The sequence below is a fragment of the Cebus imitator genome, unplaced genomic scaffold, assembly GCF_001604975.1.
Source record: "Cebus imitator isolate Cc_AM_T3 unplaced genomic scaffold, Cebus_imitator-1.0 Scaffold190, whole genome shotgun sequence".
In the NCBI taxonomy this organism is placed as follows: domain Eukaryota; kingdom Metazoa; phylum Chordata; class Mammalia; order Primates; family Cebidae; genus Cebus; species Cebus imitator.
In genome coordinates, this window is record NW_016107505.1 from 1,702,178 (window position 1) to 1,715,525 (window position 13,348).

The following is a 13,348-nucleotide window of genomic DNA, read 5'->3' on the forward strand; positions in this document are numbered from 1 at the left end:
CTCAAAAAAAAAAAAAAAAGAAAGAAAAAGAAAGGCTGGGTGCAGTGACTCACTGCTCACACCTGTAATCCCAGCACTTTGGTAGGCCAAGGCAGGTGGATCACCTGAGCTCAGGAGTTTGAGAGCAGCCTGGCCAACATGGTGAAAACTTGTCTTTACTAAAAATGCAAAATTAGCTGGGCATGGTGGCATGTGTCTGGAACCTCAGCTATTTGGGAGGCTGAGACAGGAGGATCACTTGAACCCGGGAGGCAGAGGTTGCAGTGAGCCAAGATCGCACCATTGCACTCCAGCCTGGGCAAAAAGAGAGACACTCCATCTCAAAAACAAAACAAAACAAAAAACCCAATCTATATATGACACATAATGTATATATTATAAATATGTAATATATAATGGCATATATATCTACATAAGATATACAGGATACATATGATCTACATAAGGGAATCTATGTGATAGGACATATATAAATATATTAATTGTGTCACTCCTGCATCTCTGGAGAACCGTAACTGATACGAAGCCCTTGATTAAACACTGCCCCCCGTCATCCTTCTTCTTCCCCTGCTTCGTATTCCCCATCTTATGTACTGCAACGTGTACTGATACCTGTTTTCTTTCTTTACCATCCGTCTCCATCATGGGCATGAGGGGAGAGATCTGGATGTCGTCGTTTCTTCTCACTGTTGTTTCCCCAGCACTTGGCATATCACCGGTACACAGTAGGTGCTCAGTAAATGTCTGTTGAATGAAAGAGTTAATGGTAGGTGCTCAATAAATGCTTCCCGGCTGAATCACAAATAAGCAAGTGAGTTTTCTGAGGCAGCAGCCCATTCCATCCTGGACCTAACATAGTCCCTGGAGACCTGGATCTGACTTAGATTCCTCAGTCTTTTGTCCACAGCCCGTTTGATTTAAAATGTAGGTTTTGTTATTATTCAGGGAAGGCAAGGCCCATAGGTTAGGAGACACCAGTGAGTGAAAAGAGAGTTGTGACAGTTCCTGAGAGGACAGGGTAACGCCAGGCCACACAGGAAGCCACAGGGCGGGTCAGGAGGCAGTGGGGCCAGGAGAGAACATGGGCAGGAGCCTTTCTGTGGCTTCCACAGCAAGGAGCAGGATTGGCTTCTCTGACTAATTTAGTGGCTCTGAGGCACAAGCACTGTTCTGTTGTCTGGTTTCCAGCCCTGGGTGATGAGGGCAGTCGCACAGAGGCCCTGAGTTTGGGAGCCTACTGGAGGAGGGGCTGAGTGTGGTCTCTGGATTGGGTGGTTTGCTTGTGAAAGGCACGCTCTCAGGGGCCTCATTTTCTATCTCTAGGAATGACCCAGATCTGGGAGGGACAGTCCCTCCAAAGTCAGCAAGGCTCCAAGATGTCAAAGCATCAGAAAATAAAAGGCATATTTAATACACCTTTGCCCCAGCCAAAGAGAATCCCCTGCATTTGGCCTTAGAGTGGACAGCTGGAGAAGGCTCCTGGGTCAGGCTTTGGCTGAGGGGCAGCCTCAGGAGACCCAGGCTGCGGAGGGAAGGGCCTTCTACTCCTCCCTGCCTAGACATTGTCTTATTGTAGGAATCCCAGTCAGTACCTGGGAACCCAGTGTGTCTGCCCCAGAGCATGACGAAGGGACCTCCTAGGTGGACTGACAGCCCTGGCAGCTGCGGATTGCTGGCCTGAAAATGGTCCAACTGAGGGACTGGGCCTCAGCTCACAGCCTCAGATATGGGGGAGAGGAGGAAGCTCTTTCTGCAGAATCCCAGTGTGGTGGCAGTTCCCGAATTACACACGATGAGCTAGGTATCCCCTCCAAAATCACAGACTTTTCTATGACTCCAGGCAACTGAAGTGTAGGGCTGTGAACATGAGTGATTTGAGTCAAGCAGGTACACTATCCAACAGACACCTTATGGCCCTAATAATATTTTATTATAAATACTATTATTTATTAATAGAAAGTTTATATTTGTAATAGAAAGTTTATATAAAAGTTTATATTTGAAAGTTTATGGCGTATATTTGTAACATTTATTAATAGTTTATATTTGTAATGTAAATATTAAATATTTACATATAAGAGTTACATACATTAACAGGGCTTACATGATGAATATAGGGTAATACTATTCTCTTTCAGTTGAGGAAACAGGCTCAGAACAATAATAATTTGTTCGAGATCATGGAGCTGAAAAGCCAGACTTTTATGTGCATTGTTTCTGATTTCTAAATGGCAATAAATTTACATATTTATTAAGAAATGCTACTTTGGGTCAGGCATGGTGATATGTGCCTGTCGTCCCAGCCACTTTGGAGGCCAGGGTGGGAGGATTACTTGAGGCCAGAAGTTGGAGGCTGCAGTGAGCCATGACTGAACCAATGCACTCTAGCCGGGGCAGGAGGGTGAGAGCCTGTCTCAAACAAACAGAGAAGACATTCTCTTTGGGCCTGCACTGGACAGGCCACACAAAATACCCCTGGGGAAGAAGCAGTATTGACTCCTGGCTTGCAGCCTGTGTAGGGAGACCAAGTGATCAGGTGGGGTCTGAGGTCAGGGAATCCTGGACCCAGGTGCTAGTTCTACCACTTACCAGCTGGTGCTCGCTGAGATCACTTGGTCCTGGGGATGGTCCTAGCATCTTCTGTGCAGTAGTGAGGCTCGGGGTGAGGTCACAGACTTCGCCCTGGTTGGCATGGACTAGCTGCATCAAAAAGCCCCAAAGACCAGGAGACATCCCACACTGGAAAGTATTCCTTGTTAATCAAGTCTGATTCTGCTGTTCTCCCTCAGCAGGAGGATCTACTTCATGGAGTGACTCAGAGATCAAGCTCCCTCCACCATCTTGAGCCCATAATTTCTCAAGTAGACATCTGGGTAGCAGACAGGGGATGACAAAGGCACTTCTGGACACATAGCTCTCCTCTCCTTCCACTGGTGAGCAGTGTTCCTTATGCTCTCCTGCATGCGAAGGGTCATGGGAAGTGCGCTAGAACCCTTACATTTTAGCTGCATTTCCCAGTCTCTCTTGCAGCTAGGTATGGCCATGTGACTAGGTTCCAGCCAATGAGGTGTAAATAGCAATATCATGTTGCCACTTCCAGGAGACTGACTACTGCGTTCAGATTCTGGTTTTGCAACTTCTCTGTTGGGGAACTTGGAAAAGTGACTTAGTTTCTCTGGTGCATCAGGTTCCTTATCTGTAGAGTGGGGATAACAAGAGTATATGCCTTATAGTGTTGCCAAGAAGAAGTGAAGTAACAATGATGCATTTAGAACAGTGCTTACGGCCAGATGTGGTGGCTAACGCCTGTAATCCCAGCACTTTGGGAGGCTGAGGTGGGCAGATCACTTGAGGTCAGGAGTTTAGAGACCAGCCTGGGCAACATGGTGAAACCCTATCTCTACTAAACATGCAAAAATTAGCTGTGTATGTTGCCACACACCTGTAGTCCCGGCTACTTGGGATGCTGAGGCATGAGAATTGCTTGAACCCAGGATGTGAAGGTTGCAGTGAGCTGAGATAGTGACACTGCATTGCAGCCTGGGCAGCATAGTGAGACCCTGTCAAAAAAAAAAAAAAAAGGATAGTATTTACACATGGAAAGTTGTGTTATGTGTTATCATTATCAGTATAGTAATACTTACATTTTATTTTTTGAGACTGGGTCTTGCTGTGTCCTGAGACTGGAGTGCAATAGTGTGATCATGGCGTACTGCAGCCTTGACTTCCTGGGCTCAAGTGATCCTCCCACCTCAGCCTTTCTCAGTAGGTGGGACTACATGTGTGTGCCACCACACCTGGCTAAACTTTTAAAAAATTTCTTGTAGAACTAGGATCTCTCTATGTTGCCCAGGCTCGTCTCAAACTCCTGAGCTCAAGCAGTCCTCCCACCTCAGCCTCCCATATCACTGGGGTTACAGGTGCAAGCTGCCACGCCCAGCCAATAATACTTTTACTATCATCTCCTAAGGTTGATGTAAGGTTTAATTATCAACAGGCTCCATGTCTATTATCAAAACAAGTTTCCCTGATGCTATTTGTCTACCAAGACCAGGAAGAAATATTAGGAATTATATCCATCCATCTACTCCCTCCTCCCCGGCACCACCCCATGACGCTCAATAGATTTTCCATTTCTTTCATGATATGTACTCATTTGCCCAACAAATCGTTTTCAAGGCATGAAAATTCATAGGGGGATCAAGATGCCTTTTGGGGTCCAAGTTTCTTTTAAGAGATGCCTACAGGGATGTAAATGTTTATTTATAGCTCATCACCTGTTTTACAGAGAGGTTGAGAGGTGGAAAGAAATGGAGGGAAGGAAGAGGTAGGTGTGAAGTTGGCATTTTTCATTGTTGATCCAATGTAACACCAGGGAGGTTGGTGTGAACAGATGCATGTGGAAAGGAGGAGGAGAAATTTGGGTCAGGAAGGAGCCTGAGCTATTTTTTCTCTCCCCCTTAGTGGTGGGTGAGTAGCTGTTTTAAGGAAAAAGAAAGTGAAAAAAAGGAAATAAGAGAGTGAATGCTTAATATATGAATACTCAGAACTTCTGTGCCCTCTGATAAGTAGGAATCTCAAGAGACAAGAAGTTTTGGGGTTGAGCAGGGAGTCATTCATTCAACAAATATCTGAGCACCTACTCTGTGCCAGGCACTGTTCCAGGGCCTGGGAAGCCAGCAATGAACAAATCGAAGTCTTTTTACCTTATGGAACTACCACTCCCAATTTCTGGGCATGATCAAAGAATGGAATGAAATGGAGAGGGAAGGGGGAGGCTGTCTCAAATGGCCAGAGAGGGCCACTCTAAGAACGTAATATTTGAGCAGAGACCCACTTGGCAAAGAGAAGACAGTTATATAGGTATCTAAGGAAGACATTCTCCTTTCATCCAGCTGTTCACTGATGCTTTGCTTAGAAGAGAGAAACATTGGCAACACCCAAGAGTCCATCCTTAAAAGATTGGCTAAATAGATTAGGATTTAACTAGGTGAGAAATGAGGAAGAAGAGTTGAATATGTGAATATGCTAAGAGTTCTGAATTACAGAATTAAATGAAAACAAACAGAACAATCAATGACAGCGTGTATGTTTACTTTCATTTCTGGTTTTTTTCAAGTGAAGGGGCTTCAGGGGCTTTCAGTCAACAGCTATTTACCGACTTTCATAGAAGCATTTCAATAAATTAAAAACCTATATTGAAGTAGTAGTGCTTTTCTGCTAATTAGCAGCTGTGTATGTAGAGTGTATCAGTCAGTTTTTGCTGTGTAACAGACCACTCCAAAACTTAGTAACTTAAAATAACAGGCATTATTAGCTCATGTATGTGGCCATTTGGGCTAAGTTCAGCTCAATAGTTCTGGCCTCAGCTGACGTCATAAGTTCAGCTATGAACTACGAACGGGCTACCTGGTCTAGAATAACCTTGTCCAAGATGACTCGCCTTTCCTCCCTGGGCATCGAATCCTCTAGCAATCTAGCTTAAGCCAGTGCACATGACTGAGTAGGGATTTGAGAGGAAGAGAGAGCACTGAATTCTCTTGAGGTGTGTGTGTATACATTGATCCTCAGCCTCACTTTTCTTATACATAGAATGAACCTGGTTTCTATTACCCAGTCCATAGCAACAATGCCAAATGCCTATTAGCTGCATACTATGAGATATGCACTATCTCATAGTAATGATAAGTAAATCATTTTTTCTAAGATGATGTTTCACTGTTGATGCCCAGGCTGGAGTAAAATGGTACCATCTTGGCTCATTGAAACCTCTGTCTCCCAGGTTCAAGCAATTCTCCTGCCTCAGCCTCCTGGGTAGCTGGGAATACAGGCGCCTGCCACCATGCCATCTATATTTTTGTGGTTTTTAGTAGAGATGGGGGTTCACCATGTTGGCCAGGCTGCTCTCAAACTCCTGACCTTAGATCATCCACCCGCCTCAGCCCCCCAAAGTGTTGGGATTACAGGTGTGAGCCACTGCACCCAGCCAGTACATAATATTTTATTGATGCCAAGGCCAGTTGTTATTCACATTTTAATATCTCTACATTGAAATGTGTCTTACAATTATTCATATCTTTGCTTTTCTTCTTTCTTTACAAGGTTCTTAACTTTTTTATTTAAAAGCAATATATCTGAGAGGAAAATCATCACATTTATGGCATACCATAGTCAGGAAGAAAAATTAGGTTGCATCCTGAGCTTAACTAAACATACCAGATTCACTCTGTTTAGTCCTGGTCCCCAAGTAATAAAACATTGAGCACTTCCTGTAAGCTGGACTCCTTAGAAAAAAAAAACATCTCTGAGTTTTGCCATGCTGAGATTTGAAGAGATGTCACAAACTTTCTGGATGTGGTAATCATTTATCTTATTACTGCTTTTTTCATCACGAAAGTACAAATGTATTCTTGGTAAACCTGGAAATGCTGTGATTTTTTTTTCTTTTAAATACCTTTTGTGTTTTTAATTCGAGAATACTTTAGACACACATCTGTGTGCCCACAGAACATATCTACATTGTTTTATGTGTTGTTGGGTTTTCACATAATTTATGTCAGACTACATCTGCAGTTTTGCAGCTTGCTTCCCCCATCCTCCCATGCAACAATGTCCTTGGAAACCTTTTCATATCCATCCACATTGATCTGTTTTGTTCTGTAAAATGAGTACAATAAGAATAACCAACCAAGAAGATCTTGGTGAGGACACAATAAGCTCTCAATAAATATTACTTGATTTATAATATTTCTGTCTTTGGAATGTTAGCCCCATCATTTTTATAGTGAGACTGCAGAAAAGCCCTGTGGGCTAGAAGTGGCTAGGAGAACATGCTTCTCTAAGCAGACCTGGCAGCTCACTGCCCTTGTATGATTTACACCACACACACCCAAGTCATTGTATCCTTCAAGGTTTTAAATAACAAGGTGAGTTTTCCCATTTCAATCATATTTCTTCCCCTTGCAACACCACATTACATAAATGGAAAAATTTTAGTAGTAGTAAAACAAGAAGGTATTTGGGGACATATTGCTCTGGGTTTAATCCTGGATATGCCATTTCTGAGCTGACCTCCCAAAGGGGTCTGGGGCTCACCAATGATCACTGTTTGGAAATGGCCACATAAACTAGATACATCCACGCAGTGTGATTAATTCCCTGCACTTGCCAAAAAGCATGAAATAGATCCCTCTCCTTGTGGGATGATCCTTACTGATAGGATTCCCTGCTTGGTACCACAGAGCCCTGCCTTATGGGACATAGCAGACGTACCAGAGGATAGAACAACAGATCACCTGCCCATGAAGTAGTCTTATGTCAGAGTCTTGCTCAGCAGGGGTCCATGATCTTGGATGTCTCAACTGGACAGGTCATAGACTGCATCTTGCCAACTGATGAGCACAGCTCGGGTCACTTGTTTTCTTTTTAATTTAATCAGTTGCCATCATTAAAACATTGAGAGAGTTTGCACTTACGAACACCAACTTTCATTCATTTAAGTCTTTCAAAACAACATTCATAGGCCATCTGGTGTGTGTCAAGATGTGTTCTAGGTTCTGGAGGCTCAGGTAAATTAGAAACACACAGCCCCTGCCATCATGGGTCTGTACCATTTTAGAAACAAAGCAGACAATAAACAAAAAGAAATCTTCATAACATAATGAGCTCCAGCTTAGTTTGAGAAATTGAAATATATCAAAATTCACTGGGCCAGCAACTCCATTAGAGGATATAATAGAAAAATACCTAAGAACCATATCACAGTGGTTCTAGGTAAACAAAGGCTCAAAGTCAGAGACTCAAAGCTCTCTGGCCCTTGCAGAGTTGTGAATATCATCCTATCAGGCACAGAGGATATGCTTCAGGCATACTGGGTGTCACCTGCAGTGTCCAGCACATAGTGAATGCTCTATGAATGTCTGTCTGTCTCTTAAGTGATTGGGGAAGTTGTGCCTTTTCTGGTGACCAGATCATTAGTAAGAACACTTATTCATCCGTTCAACAATTCCAGAGTGGTTTGATTTTGTGAAGGATTCACTCTTGCAGAGGGACCACATAATTTAAGACTGATCCTGACAAAAAGCTGGTGGGTATGTCTATTCACCAGCTAAAGCAACACTAAAATAAAAGCCACAGTTTACAATGTATGTAATTGGCTATATTTGAAAGCATGAGAAATTGTATCCATGCTGTAAATCTACAATAACATCCCTCTTGTGACCCCACCTTGGAACATAAAAAATAGGGCTTTGCCAATAACTCACATATATAGCACTCTCCTCCCCATTCCCCTCCTTCTCCCAACCCAGAATAACAAACAGCCTGAGTCCTGGGCACATCTTTCCCTGAGTTTCCTTTTTGTACTTTTCCCCTCTTAAGAGCTATTTGGGAAATCATGTTAATTATTTCAATCAGGTTGTGTCCAGGCCCTGCTGTCCTAAGAACCAAAGCTGTCACTTAAAAATGACTTTGCAGTTCTTGCCCTCATCTACTTTCATCCCACGCTCTCCACAGTCCAGAGATCTTTGTTGCCAGGCAACAGCAGGGCTTTCCCCAGGCGGATGGGTTCTTTGAAGGAGGGGAAAAAAATCTCCATCTAGTCTGTGTAGCGGGTCAGCACCATGGAACAGCTAATGATTGAATGGTTCAGAACTGCGGACAGCGCATGCCAGGCAGATTCAGCACCACGGACAGCCTCCAAACGCAGCTGGCGATGTGAATGGTTCAGCACTGCAGACAGCCCGAGACTCGCAAGGCAGCCCTGCTGGAAATGGTTCAGCACCACGGACAACTCTGCTAATATCCTTCAGAACTCCGGGTAGCTCATACTAGTGGTTCAGCTCACGAGCAGCCCCCCAGCCTCGCAGGACTGTCCCCTCCAGCCTCGCAGGACAGTCCTGCTGGAAATGGCTCAGAACCACGGACAGCTCTGCTAGTATCCTTCAGAACTCCGGGCAGCTCATGCCAGAATGGTTCAACACCACGGGCAGCCCCACAGCCTCGCAAGGCAGTCCCCCCTCCACCACAGCCTCTCAGGATAGGCTGTGCTGGGACTATTCCAAAATCACGAACAGCCCTGCTAATATCCATCAGAACCCCGGGCGGCTCATGCCAGAATGGTTCAGCACCACGGGCAGCCCCCAGCCTCGCAGGACAGCCTGTGCTGGAACTAGTCCAGCATCACGGAGAGCCCCAATGGACTGGTTCTGCAACACGGACAGAAAGAAGTGTCATTTCGCCACCACCTGTGCTAGCTGTAGGCACTCTTCTGAGCTGATTCCTGATCCCACTTTGCAACCCTCACCCCTGGAAGCTCTGATGGGGCTATTTGGGTAATCCAGGCTCTTCTGGAGTTGACCTCGGAAATGCAGGCATCCAACAGGTAATATCCTCAAAAGGGAACTCTGGATTTTCTCCACAAAAAAGCCTTGATCCCGCTTAGTGCACTTCGGGGCACTCAGTTGCTCAGGCCCAAAGGCCATTAGTCTCCCTTGATTTCTCTTTTTTTCACACCTCATACTCCACCCATTAGTGAGTCCTCTCAGCTCCACCTGTAGAGCGAATCCTGAATCTACCCACTGTTCATCCTCACTGCCACTGCCTTACTCCAGGCCACCGTCACTTCTCACCTAGTTTACTGCAAGAGCCTCCTAAGTGATCTTCCTACTTTATTGCCCCTTCTAGTGCATTCCCCATACAACAGTTTGAGTGATCCTTAGAAGATGTAAACCAGCGTCTATCACATCATTCCTCAGTACCTGCCACTACTTTCCAGTACATGTGCCATAAAATTCAAATATCTTCTTGTGGCTTTTCTGACCCTGGATGCCTCTCTGTCTTACATCCTGTTATTCCCTCCCTTTCCTGGTCACGCTGGCCACACCACTTCCTTGTTGGTTCCTCAGGGCCTTTGCCTCTGATGTGCTTTGCCCATGGTGCTGAATGCATTCACGTGTGGATTCAGCTGTAACTATCTCCTTTCCACCATTTGGTTCTGAGCTCAAAATGTTACCTTTTCTAACAGGCCTTCCCTGACCATCCCCATCTAAAGTGACTTCAAAGTTACTGTCACAGTGATTTATTTCACAGAATTTAGTACTTCACAGAATTTAGCGCAAACTATATTTCATTTTGCATTTAGTGGTTTACTTGACATTGTCTGTTTTCATTATTAGAATGTAAGCTCCATTAGGCCACAGACATCAATTGCCTTAGCTACCCGGAACAGCATCTGTCATATGGCAGTTGTTTAATAAATATTAGTTGAATGAGTGAATGAATTAATGCGTGTATGAATTATCAGCCCTGCATTAATTTTTCTTTTCCTGGCTAGTCATGGAGCCCCAAAAAAGTGTCAACAGCACTCACCTCCTAGTAAAATTGTGGTCCAGGGTTTGAGGTCTGTGTTGAGGTCCCCAAGATCACCCTCAGGCTTGATGATTTCCTGGGAGAACTCATGAGAGACTCAGCACATAATCATTCTCACAGCTATGATTTGCTACAGTGAAAGTATACAAAGCACAGTCAACAAAAGGAAAAGGCCCATGGGCATAACACATCTGTACTCCACCCCTGGACTTGCCCTGAGGCTTTGGCAAGGCAGAGAATGTGTTATGTTACAACAGGATAATGAAGAATTGGAACCAATAATTCAATCTACCACACCAAGTGGTGGCATGTAGCTATAATTTATTAATCATGATTTTATTTCCATTTTAGGTTATGGCACTTGAAACTGATTTTTCATTTATAGGAATGCTGTAAAGTTTCCATTTAAAGGTACTTCTTAAATGGTTTTAGAAGACAAATTCATTTTAAATAAAAATATTATGTAAATAGGAATGCAGATGTTATGTGGAAATGGAAGCAATCATGAAGATGTTATTCGCTGCTGCAGAAACAGGGCAAATATTGAAAAAGGATGTTTTAGAGGTTGAAGTTTGAGAAACATTAAGACATAAAACAGGATTCCAGACACTCTTCCTTCATTGTTTTCTTCTCTTTCAGGAAGAAATCACCCCAAAGGGTCATTCAGTTAACATTCCTTCCCTCAGAATTCTGGGGAAGCCCCTCAAACTTGAGTCCATTTTGAAACAACCATAAATTATCCGGACTATCAGGATTGTAACTGAAGTTTTTTTTCCCCCCATATTGAGGACCTGCTGTTCAAGAATTATAATGATAATACTAGTGGCATTTACTGTGCTCTCAAAATTATGAGGCATATGTATTAACTTATATGATGTTCACAATAACCCTATTAGGTAGAAACTATTATTGTCCCCATTTTGCAGTTAAGGAAACTGAGACCCAGTTAATTCACTTCCCAAAGTTATACAGATGGTACATGGTTAGATCTGCATCTGGACGCCCAACTCTTAACCCTCTCAAGACTCTGTGACTTAGGGCAGCTCCCCTGGCTTCCTGCACTAAGTGTCTTGTTATCAGAGGAAGTGAGGATTGGATGAAATGTTGAATTCTTGGCAGTTTATCTCTCTTCTCTGCACACTCTGGACTATCTTTGGAATGCCAGGAAATTCATCTCCTAAACATATAAATGACAGAAGTTTTCCCTCCCAATTGCATCACCTATCTGAAAACTCCTAGGCAAACCCAATCTCAATCCTTCCATCATCTTGCTCTGTGTCCTTTGCATAACTCATTTAATGCCTTTGTGCCTCAGTTTCCTTCTCTGTAAAATTGAGATAATAATACTACCACTTTTGGCTGCTGGAATTAAATGAGATAATATTAATGAGATGCCTTTCCTTGTAGTATTTTTTTGAATAAATTACAGTTATTTTTGTTTTTCTGATTAATCAGGTTAATTCAATTATCTATCCATTTGGAAAAGGAGATTAAATCTTTACCTCATACCATTCAAAAAATTCCAGAAGGTTCAAACAAAATAAACATATAAAATAAGACTGTAAAATAAAATATGAGATTATACAGGGAAAAGTGTTTATGAGAGTAGGGTGAGGCCAGGTGAAGTGACTCATGCATGTAATCCTAGCACTTTGAAAGGCTGAACCAGGAAGATTAGTTGAGGCCAGGAGTGTGAGACCAGCCTGGGCAACATAGTGAGACCCCATTTCTACAAAAAATTTAAAAATTAGCCAGGTGTGGTGGCACATGCCTGCAGTTCCAGCTACTCAGGAGGCTGAGGCAGAAACATCACTTGAGCCCAGGAGCTCAAGGCTGCTGTGAGCTATGATCACACCATTGCACTCCAGCCTGGGTAACAGAGTGAGACCCTGTCTTAAAGAGCGAGCGAGAGAGAGAGAGAGAGAGAGAGAGAGTGCACCAAGGAAGGGCATCTTAAATAAGATCCCAAAAGCAAAAATTATAAAATAAAATAAAATGATATATTGAATTTTTATGAAAATTCAAAACTTCAGGCACTGTGTAAACACAATAAAAACAGAAGGGACAGGCCAGGAGAAAACACTCACCACAGATAGAGTAACAGGCAAAGGATTAATGTCCAGAATATAAAAAGAATGTCCATTAATCAGTAAGTAAAAGCTACATAAACAAATAAAGTAATGTGGTGATAAACAGGTAATTCACAGATGAGAGAATAAGTCTGTTCAACAAACATGTGAGTTTGCTTTCCTCACGAGTAATCAGGGGAGTGTAGCTAAGATTACACAGGGACACCGTTTTCCCCCTAACTATGGCTTTGTCGAAAAATTTTTAAATTTAATGTAGCCTCCATGAGAGCAACTTGTCTGTAGTCACTGCATTGTAAATTTGAACAATGATCATTGCTAATAATAGCAGCCATTAGGTACTTTTTAAAGAATTGTGAGTGTATTACTTATTATTGTTATTATTGTTTTACTTTCCCAGCAATCCTGGGACTTGGTAACGATAATTATTCCCACTTAACATAACGGGCAACTGAGGCACGGAAGTTTTAAGTGACACACCCGAGTGCTCACTAGTAACAAGTGGCAAAGCCAGCCGCTGGCCCCAGGCGGTCGGGCCTCAGGGTCCCCGGACTGTTACACCCTGTCCCAGCTTCTTCCCCTTTCCGCCCACCCAGGACCCCGGTTTGCAGACTGGAGAACCCTGGGGGTGGGGGGGGCGTGTACAAAGCCGTTGGCCTTGGGGCGTGTGTGGGAACAGAACCTACGTGCTCATCAGCTGGGGATGGACCCACACGGTACCACACCCCCTTGCAACCGCGCACGCCGCTGGAGGGGCGTGTGGCCCTCCGCTCCCTTCCCCACGCCCCTCCAGGTGCAGGCTTCCCGGGAGTGGAGAAGGGGAGGAGGCTGCCCACGCTCCCCAATTCCCCCACCTCCCACCTCCAACCTCCACGCACCACCCCCCGCAGCCT